We start from the raw sequence: 10,044 nt of genomic DNA on the forward strand, positions 1-10,044 counted from the left end.
AAAGATGGCAGCAAACTTTTTAGCAGGGCCTGTTATGACAGGACAAGGGGGAATGGCTTTAAACTAAAGGGGGGTAGACTTAGACTAGATATAAGGAAGGAATTTTTTACGCTGAGGGTGGTGAAACACTGGAGCAGGTTGCCCAGAGAGGTGGTGGATGCCCCGTCCCTGGAAACATTCCAGGTCAGGCTGGACGGGGCTCTGAGCAACCTGATCTAGTTGAAGATGTCCCTGCCCACGGCAGGGGGGTTGGACTAGATGACCTTTAGAGGTCCCTTCCAGCCCAAACTATTCTATGATTCTATGATTTTATATTCAGACTTAATAGTATTCCTTAAACCCTCACCTAGCCTCTACTTAAAAGCAATCATAACCAAACTGAAATACACCAAACAATTAAAGGGGAACCTTCTGAAGGAGAAACATCGCTAGAGCTACCCAAACCCCTGAATTCCTGTTCTCAGGAAATTCCAAATTCTTCTTTTATGAAAAGACACAAACAAAAAGACTTCAAAATTTAGTAAAGAATGCAATTTCTGAAACTTCATGTAGAGACAGCAGAAATAAAATGTTGTTTTAACCCTTTCCAGCCATTGTAGCCCCATCAGAAGGGGAGCTGGCCAACTCGGAAAGTAACAGAAAGCCAAGATAAACCACAATTAGAGTTCCTGAGTTTGGAAGTCCTAACTCTGAGGCACTACATCTGACAGTCTATCAAGAAGACGTGAAACCCCTAACTTCAGGGTTCATCAGCTAGAAGGCACAATCTAGGTTAAAGAAAGCTTTCACTTTAGCAAACAGTAAATTCTGAATTTATAGGTAGCCTGTTTTCCATTAGAAGAATATTTCAGAGGAAACATTTCAACCAGCTCTACTTGGATGCTGAAAAATAGAAAAATTAGACTTCCCAAATTCTGCTGGAGTTTGCTGTTACTTTTATCACTTCTGCATGGATGGCATTCAAATACTGTGTTGGTTGTAGCAATATAAAAGCTCTGAGACATAAAACTATTGCTTTGTTTATACACAAACAAGCATCTAGCTTTCCCAAACAAGGGTTTCTTCCTTGCCATCTATCCTTTCCGATATGCAGCAGACTATTTTTATGGTATGTTCTTAGGAATCACAGATGACAAACATACTGGAAAACATTCTGTGCTTGCTGGCATCATGGGAAGTTATTGAGGGCAATTCTCTCCAGGTCCAATTAGTCACCCTCACCAAATTTATATGCCAGCATAATAAAAATACAGTTTGGAGACCTGTAAAACATACAAGGTCCAGTTCTACTTTTAAGATGAGAGTAAGAAGAAACAGTTGTCCACAGATGTATAGCCTGAGATGCACTAACTAAAGCGAACGTGGAATTTGGAAAAGAAAACTTTGAAAGTCAGTTTAGGTCATTTGTAGGATTGGGCAAAGCAAATTGAGTAGTCTGCTGGTATAAAATATATGTGTGAGACTGATTTTCATGTTGCATAGCACAACCAGCAACGAGCCTACTTACTTCTAACATTTACACAGCATGTGTCACGAAGCAAGAATACCCTCATGCTCACTTTGAGTAGTTATCTCAATTCTGAGAAAGAGACTCATGTTTTGTATGTACATAAATTCAGGTATCTTTTCTCAGAGGTACTTAAAGCGGCAGAGAGAAAGACCAGGGGGGAAAAAGCAAGAAACAAAACTCAGGACAAAATGACATCCCAGTGTTTAATTACTTTCCCAGCATAAGCATCTCTTTCAAACCACTACTTTTTGCGCTCCATTTCAATTATTTTTCCTTCAAGAGACTCACTTCAGTTTTACCAACCTTTCAAATCAATGTCACAGCATCTCATTTTAACATCGAACAAAACCATGCAACTTGAGAAGGTACATCCTCCCCCATGTCTTCATTTTTAGCCATTTGAGGGCTAAACCCAAGAATGCAGTCCAACAAAGCCTGAACTGCTGCTAAAGACAAAAGTAGCTATTTTTTGTCAAGCTGTGGCTTGAGCCCACAGCAGCATTTGTGTAGTCAGCTAGATGAGAAAGTGTTCTGTCTGAAAGCTAATGGTCAATCTCCTCATCTGATTCACTGAGCAGGTAAATAAATTTCAGAGGCAGCATGGGAAAGGGAAGGAACATGGTTGGGACAGACAGCAAAAGGCAAGAGCATCCCCTTCAGTGACAACCCACACTTCAATGAACAAACTGTTTTCACAACCTGAATATTTATGGCTAGAACTATTCACTTAGTCATTGGGATAAAGAGCTCAAAAAAAAAAAAAAAAAATCACACATTATTGGGCTACCTATACTGAAGCCATTCATGAGCACAATCTGCTCAGAAAATTTAAAATGCTTAATGCTTAAGGTATCATGAACTATATTCATCACTACCTTCAGCTCCCCGTTTTGGACCCTGATCATCAAAAATTTGAACTTATATTATTTAAATCTGACAGGACGGCAATAGCATCCCTTTCCGATTCTCTGAAGCAATAGCAAGTTCTTTCAAAGGTGCCTACTAGTCTATTATTAGCCAGCACAAAGCACAGACAGAACATAACAATCGAAAATAATGATCTGTCACCCATTTGAAACCTACTGCAAAAGACAGGCAGACAATTTATCTCGAAATATGGGCTGTGGTGAGTTGTATTTCATAATGGACTTGATCACAGTTGCGACAGAACTCTCACTTCCTTAGTCAAAGAGTTCCTCTCTGAAGTAGTAATTTTGGGATCTACAGAAAGACAGCTGGGGAGGGCAGAGGAAAAAGGAGTAACAACATACACTGTCCAGGTGCCCTGCAGCAGGTTAAAAGTTAATAGGAATTTTGACCTGCCACAGTTTTCATGTCAAGGATGGCTGTTTCCTTCCCCTTGCATCCTATCTCCAACATAAGAATCTGTTGCAAGCAACTTGACAACTTTAATCTGCTTCACAGTTACGACTGTGGATGACAAACACTGTTTTTAAGTATTTTGGTTTTAATGAAGAGTACTAGCAGACTGAGAAGCATAGGGCTATCATATTCCCCCAAAAGATGAGAACCATCAATATACTGTTTTCTTTATGTAGTCTCTCTACAATTACTAATACTACTTTGAATTTTTGAAAGCAGTTGGAATCACCTAGATAACTTCTACAACACATCTCCTTAAAGCTGTTCCCAAATCCAAACAGGTAAAATACAAAATATAAGCAGTATGTATATAGAAAGGATAATGAAAGTATCTGATTTATTGTAAGTTACGTTTTAGCATAGAATTTCAATCCTTTCTGTTGACCCAAAAGCTTCATTTTATGAATTCCAAATGCATCTATCATCAGTATTCTTCTACATCAGAAACACTACATCCTCTTGGATACTCACATAAAGTCATACAATTAAACGGAGATACCAGGAGACAGCGATAGGACAAAGAAGAATAAGTGAATGTCAGCTTCTGACACCTTTACATGATTCTGTGGTTCCTATCCTTTTAGCTGAAAGTAAAATTGCCGATTAGAAAGAAAGAAAAATTGTCTGCTATTGTTGCAGGTAAGTAAATCTCTTCTTGGCGATAATGTAACTATAAGCAGAAATCTTAGGAAGATCAAAGTCAACAGATGAAACAGTAACTGAGTTACTGTTATAAGTTTATGGATTCTTCAGACATGAAAAAACTCTTAAAAGTTAGTAATTTATTTAGGAACATCATTCTATAAGGAAGAACTAATACAATTTCTGAATCTCTTGAAGGTGGTGGAAGTCAGCAAGATTGATGCTATATATGCTGAATTTAATATTGAACATATTTTATAAAAGTATTTGTCCAACAAATCTGATACCTCACTTTTTCAGTCAAACCTAAAAACTTCAACCACATCATTTTTCAGAGCAGGAAATTCTTACATTAGAAATAAGGTACACTTTTAAAAAAGTTTATCTAAGTTTTTTCTTCCAGCATACTGTTGCAAGAAATTTCTCAACATAAAAATAAGCAAACAGATCTTGTAAAAATGAACACAAAAAAACCGCACAAACTTTTCCAAGTTCTCAATGACAAACAGAAAAGCTGGTCAATACTAGGAGAACTGTGTATTTATTCTGATAATTTGAAGCCCTTAGATCCTCTTGTGCAGCCAGCCAGCGTTTGTTCCTCCTCAACTAGGTCCTTATACAGATTTCTATAAAGCTCGGATTCAGCTATTCAAGTAACCCTAGACAGACTGTAAATATATAAAGCACCCTAAACTCCAGTAAGAACCAATTAAAAGTCTTTTTACGAGCATAACTAAACATATGTATATGAAGCTGGGGGAAAATGCAAACAGTAGAAAAGAATGACGGAAAAGGAGGAAAAGGAAAAGCTTCACTGCCACATTCATCGAAGACAGGTTGGAATGTCAAAAATTATTTGAATCCTCAAGGTAAAATTAGGCTGCTCTCACCACAGGTATCTTATTAATTGATTCATTTTCACCTTCAGGGAATCAAAAAGATCTGTTCTTTTCTTTCCAGTGCAGGTTATTGTAATTTAATCTTCCTGAAGATGAGCGTAACCACAGCACAGAAGCTGCAGCTGACAGTGAGTAAATCTCAAACAAGAAAAGCTGACATGGTCAAATTATGCATGTGCTTTAATGACCTAGACATTCTCTGTTACTTTCCAATATGTATTATATATACATATATTAATCTATTAAGTCTAATAGCTATCCATTTATGACCTCTAAGAAAATCTTATATTCCATGACACCACAGTACACTGCACAATGCCAAACCAAATTCAGCTTCTGTGGCAGCATTCTCTGGCAAGACCCAAAACAGTTTCCTTTGGCAAGGAACTGTGTGGTTTTACCCCAGCATATTGATACCCAGCTGAAAATACAATGTTCCAGGTAGTGTCTTGCTTAAATAACTCTTCAATAATAGTTTCAATCTTGTCCCTCCTCTATGGACCTGTAAGACAAGAGAGAAGAAAAGCCTCCACAATTCTGGAATACAAGAATGATGGTTAAGCTGAGAACACACTCAAAATTTTTTTTTCCATGTTTAGGTTCTAAGACAACAAGCAACCCTGAAAAGCAAAACTGATTTTGGTTTTGACAGCAGTAAGATTCAATAAAATTTATGATTATCTAGAAAATTACAAAAAGACAAACCCTCCATTTTTCTTAGAACTGTTTTCACATCTACTGTCTGCTGGATTTTGATTTTCACTGCTTCTCTAAACCAATCTGTTTTAAAACATATTTGGTTAAAGACATGACCCAGCTTCACCTGACAGGAATACATTCAGAGAAGGCTATTTTGTTTATATTATATAGACATATAACATATGTAGTAACCAAAACTGAGAGATTCATTTTTCAGGCAGCTCTTAAATGGGTACAAAGGATTTTCAGATCCAGTAGAAGAAATACAGGCCTATCTACATAATTGGAAAAAATAAAAACACACTTCTGAAGACAAAATAATTTTAGGAGACATTCATCCCTTTTACCAGTCATGCCTCAAAAATAATAATAAAAAGATAAAAACAACATGCCCAGAACTTGTATATATTAAAAATATTCAAGTAAGACACCAGCTAGAGGAATAGTTTGGATTTTCTCATGTGTCAAAGGGAAAATATCCAAACTTCATGTCATTTACCATTAAAATGAACTGGATTCCTCTTCACACTGGATTAAGGGTCTATGCCAACCTACACCTAGCTAGCTCTTTGCTACAAATCTTACCTTTCAAGTAAGCCATCACCTTCTCAACCCAGAAGGTTGCAGGAACATCTAATGATACATCCTGACCTACAGAACTTTTGAAAATTAATATCTGTTTAAGAAAGAAAAGCAAGTCAGAGTGCAGAAGTGTTTATTATTGCAATACTACAATGTGGGGACTTAGATGTCTGACTGTGGTCCCTCTATTTCTTCTTTTGATGTAAATGAAATCATTAGCCATTTTACTGGAACATAAATTGTAGTCTAGTTATAAACAGAAAATAAGTTAGGGAGGAAAATCTCTGAAGTGTTATGACAGCCAAACACTAGAAATACTTTAGGAAAGCAAGCATACATATTCTACAAAGCACAGTATTGTTGACAAGAAACTTGTCAGGTATTTGATTAACCTGCCACTGCATTTAGGAATAAATAACAAACAGCCGACTACTGAAAGCACTAAAGCCAAATGATATTGCCCAGCTTTCCAAGCACTTACACATGTATGCATTACATAGACACGTCTTCACTAAAATGAAGATAATAAAAAGCCGTAACTTTGCTGAAGAGAAGGCAACTAACACATGCACATTGCTGAACTCCTAAAAGACCCCTGAACAAAGCAACACTTAAGAGTCTGACTGTTCATTTAGGAATGAAAAGACAAACTTAGAAGCCTAACTTTCAGCATGATTAAGTGTATACACATGCAGATAATGACTTCAAATACTTGCATGGCTCTCAAAGCCACCTTCCATCAGGGACCAATCTCTATCCTCCACACTTTGTGCAAAATAAAGATGTAATTAATTTGTTCCATAACCTGCAAATTGATTTCTATACTACCAGCTATTGTCACTGAGTGTAAAATCTGACATTTATTTCAAAGAAACGTTTAATTAGAACTGGTGCTTAAATCCTCCATATCAGATATTTCACTAAAAAAACAAGTCTTCCCACAGTGGTAAGCAAACATAGAGGGATCAGAAAAATAGCTCACATCCTGCCTAGATATAAGACCCAGAATCTTACAAACCTTGCACACATTTAGTGTCTCCTAGTGGTGGGTTGACCCTGGCTGGCACCTAAGTCCCACATAACCGCTCCTCCAATCCCTCCCAGCAGGACTAGGGGGGGGAGAATAGGAAGGGCAAAAGTGAAAAAGCAAAACAAAACTAAGTGATGCAAAACACTCACTTACCACCTCCCACAAGCTGACTGATGCCCAGCCAGTCCCCGAGCAATGACCACCTACCCACCCCACTCCCACCCCCCTTTTTATTGCTGACCATGGCACTATACAGCATGGGATACTCCTCTGGTCAGCTGCCCAGGCTGTCCCCCCTCCTAGCCTCTCACACACCCCAACAGACTCACTGGGGGTGGGCAGAGTGAGAAACAGAGGAGGCCTTGACACTGTGCAAACACTGTTCAGCAACAGATAAAACATGGGTATGTTATCAACACTGTTTTGGTCAAAATGGAAAACATAACACCATACTGGCTGCTATGAAGAAAATTAACTCTATCCCAGCCAGGTCCAGTACACTTCTCTTAAAAACAGTGAGAGAAACCTACACCTGGTATGTCCTTCTAATGCAGATAAAGCAGGTCTAATATTGGCTGACTAAATAACAGATGGAAGTTTCACTAACTTTGACTAACTAGGCCACATTAAAACTACAATTCCCTCCTCCAGGCTTATAAATATACTGTATCTGCCCCCAAATACAAAAGCTATCCCTCTCTTCTGCCTTTTCTTCTACACTGGTCACAATTTAAAACACTGTGTAAAGCACTGTGTTATTTCAAATTGGGTAGCTGTATAATGTTTCATTTTGAGGGATTTGCCTCTGGTCATTAATGTGGATGGACTTCCAGAGTCAAGTTTTGGGTGTTTAAAAAAAAAGTGTACATAAGTAATAGGGATTCCTCTCTTCTTTGTCTAAACTTCCCCTAGTTTCCTTTCAGTTTGTTCTTTTCAGAACAGGTGTCTCACTCATTTCACTTATCCAGGTGCAAACAATTTTCAAGAAACAGACTATCTCATAATAATGCCATGTCAACATTTTCGTTATGAGATAAAAAAGATTCCACTCATTGCACTGTTCTTGGATTAAAAGGAACATGTTCCTTCATTTAGTACTTAACATGTACTAACCGTAAACTGTAAGTCTCAGCCACAGACCACAGATGCTGCCAAAGCAGAAGTCCCATGTAAATATCCAGCACAGGCAAAGCAGTTGTAATTAGCACTTCCTAAGTGATTAGTATAGATCAAACATCCATCTGGCATTTGCCTCAACCTAGCCAATAAATGTTATACCTGCCTTCTCTACTGTGCAATGCAGAAGACACACATACGGAAATGGCAACATAGTACGTATGGAATGCTTCTCTTGTGATAGAGTCTGTTGAATGTGGAAGTGCCAAAGTAAAATCAAGTGTCTACTGAAGTAAAAAATGGAAGTACAATGTGCTATGCTGCACAAGAATGACTGACTAAACAGAAACCTCACGGTACAGCCCCTGTACAAAGGACACCTAGCCTCGCAGTTAAGAACTCTGTAAATAATACAACCACATGATGCTATCCAGTAAGACCATAAAGGCAGATGACTAGAAAGCGTATAGCAATAAGCAGTTTACAAGTGCTTAAAAGAATATCAGCAACAGAAAGATACACAAAAAGCCCAACAGACTAATTTCCCAGTGTGATGAATAAATCTTGTAACATCCACAAATAATAAGAGCTATGAGTGTAACACCTCTCCAATTATAAAGATCTAGCTTACAAGGCATATTATTTTATTATCTTAATGGTCCATCACAAACAGGAAAAAAAAAGAAAAAAGGGTTGAAATGCAGTAGTTTAGGATATACTGGGCAAAGTGGGAAAGACTTGGCATGCATAATACTGGATTACACTCAGACTAACAGCTTAGTCATAGTAACACACACCTTTGTGCTCCTACTCATACAGGCTTACATACAGTGCACTTAGAGGAAGAGAACAGTCATGCACTATTCTATGTATAACATTTTATGAATATTTCTGAAAGAAAATAAATTACTGAAATTGATCTAAGACCTGTTTGCAAGCTGGGAAAAACCCAGTTAAAAGTGGCACATGATAAGTTGACTGTTATTGTTTTCTTTCTTTACTAGAAGTTATGAGAAAACAGACTGAGAATGTTGTCTATGCAGAGGAAACCAAGCCACACATTTACTCCAGACCAGCTTTCTCTTCCCCCAGTAATGCAACACAGAAGTGAATATGTGCTGTAGTAATTATCTGCTCTGTGAGTAAGAAAGTCATTCTTGAATATACTGTCTGCAACACTTAGCCTGGTCAATTTAGCCTTGCAAAGAAGGCCCGTTACATGTAGCTTAATTAATTGAGATAAATGCTGCAGTACTTGAACTACTTTAGGATCAAAGAACACTTGAATAATACCACTTTTTCTTTAATATCAATGTTAAGTTTTCAGTTCCATGACTTCCCTTCTAGCAATTAACAGCAATAATTTCTCACATATACTTCATGCAAATTTTTTAATAAAAACAGCTTGCTATAGGGAGAGGAAGAAGAGTTACAGCTTTGGGGTTTTTTTTAAAAGCACTTTAGAGTTACAGCTTTGTTTTTTAAGAGCACTTCGAAAAACTGAGAAGTGTCACTAGAAAGGCTTTGACAATGTTTTTGTCTTTGCCCTACACTGGACAGCTTGACATGAAAGAAAGGACTACACTATACTCGAAGTTATCCATGAATAAATAATACAGATTACAGATTAGCCATGCTATAAGAGCAGGGATAACCACACTAACTGCATGCAGAACCATGAAATATAAACACCACTCCAACACATAAAGTCAACTAGTATCCAAAATGCTGCTTCCAAATCAGAATGTCCTCCAAAGAGCCCAAAAGCAGGATTTACTCAGCAGCACAATAAAGACACACTTTACTGCTTCTTGTAGCACACAGAATTGGGGTACTCCTCCTCCCACACCTCCTACCTTCTCCTAGCCTGTAATTTATGTATGGACATGAAATAAAAAAAGGACCAAAAAGTTAGGCAGCTATGAAAAAGCCTTCACCACAGACATTACACACTTGGTTGTTATTAGGCTCTGAACATTTGAGAAAAAGCACATCTTTGTCAAGGTTTCAACACATTCATACATCATTCTTCAACTGAAATGCGAATTCCCAGTAGACACCTCTTCACGTTTCACTCATTTGTCTCAGAAATTTTCCAGCAAAACTTGGGAGCTTTTGAGTTGACATTCAGGCTGCTGCTGAAACTTTGGGGGAGGGGGGGGGGGGGGGCAAAAAAAGAAAAA

The sequence above is a fragment of the Pygoscelis adeliae genome, unplaced genomic scaffold (genome assembly GCF_000699105.1).
Source record: "Pygoscelis adeliae isolate BGI_AS28 unplaced genomic scaffold, ASM69910v1 Scaffold272, whole genome shotgun sequence".
NCBI lineage: Eukaryota > Metazoa > Chordata > Aves > Sphenisciformes > Spheniscidae > Pygoscelis > Pygoscelis adeliae.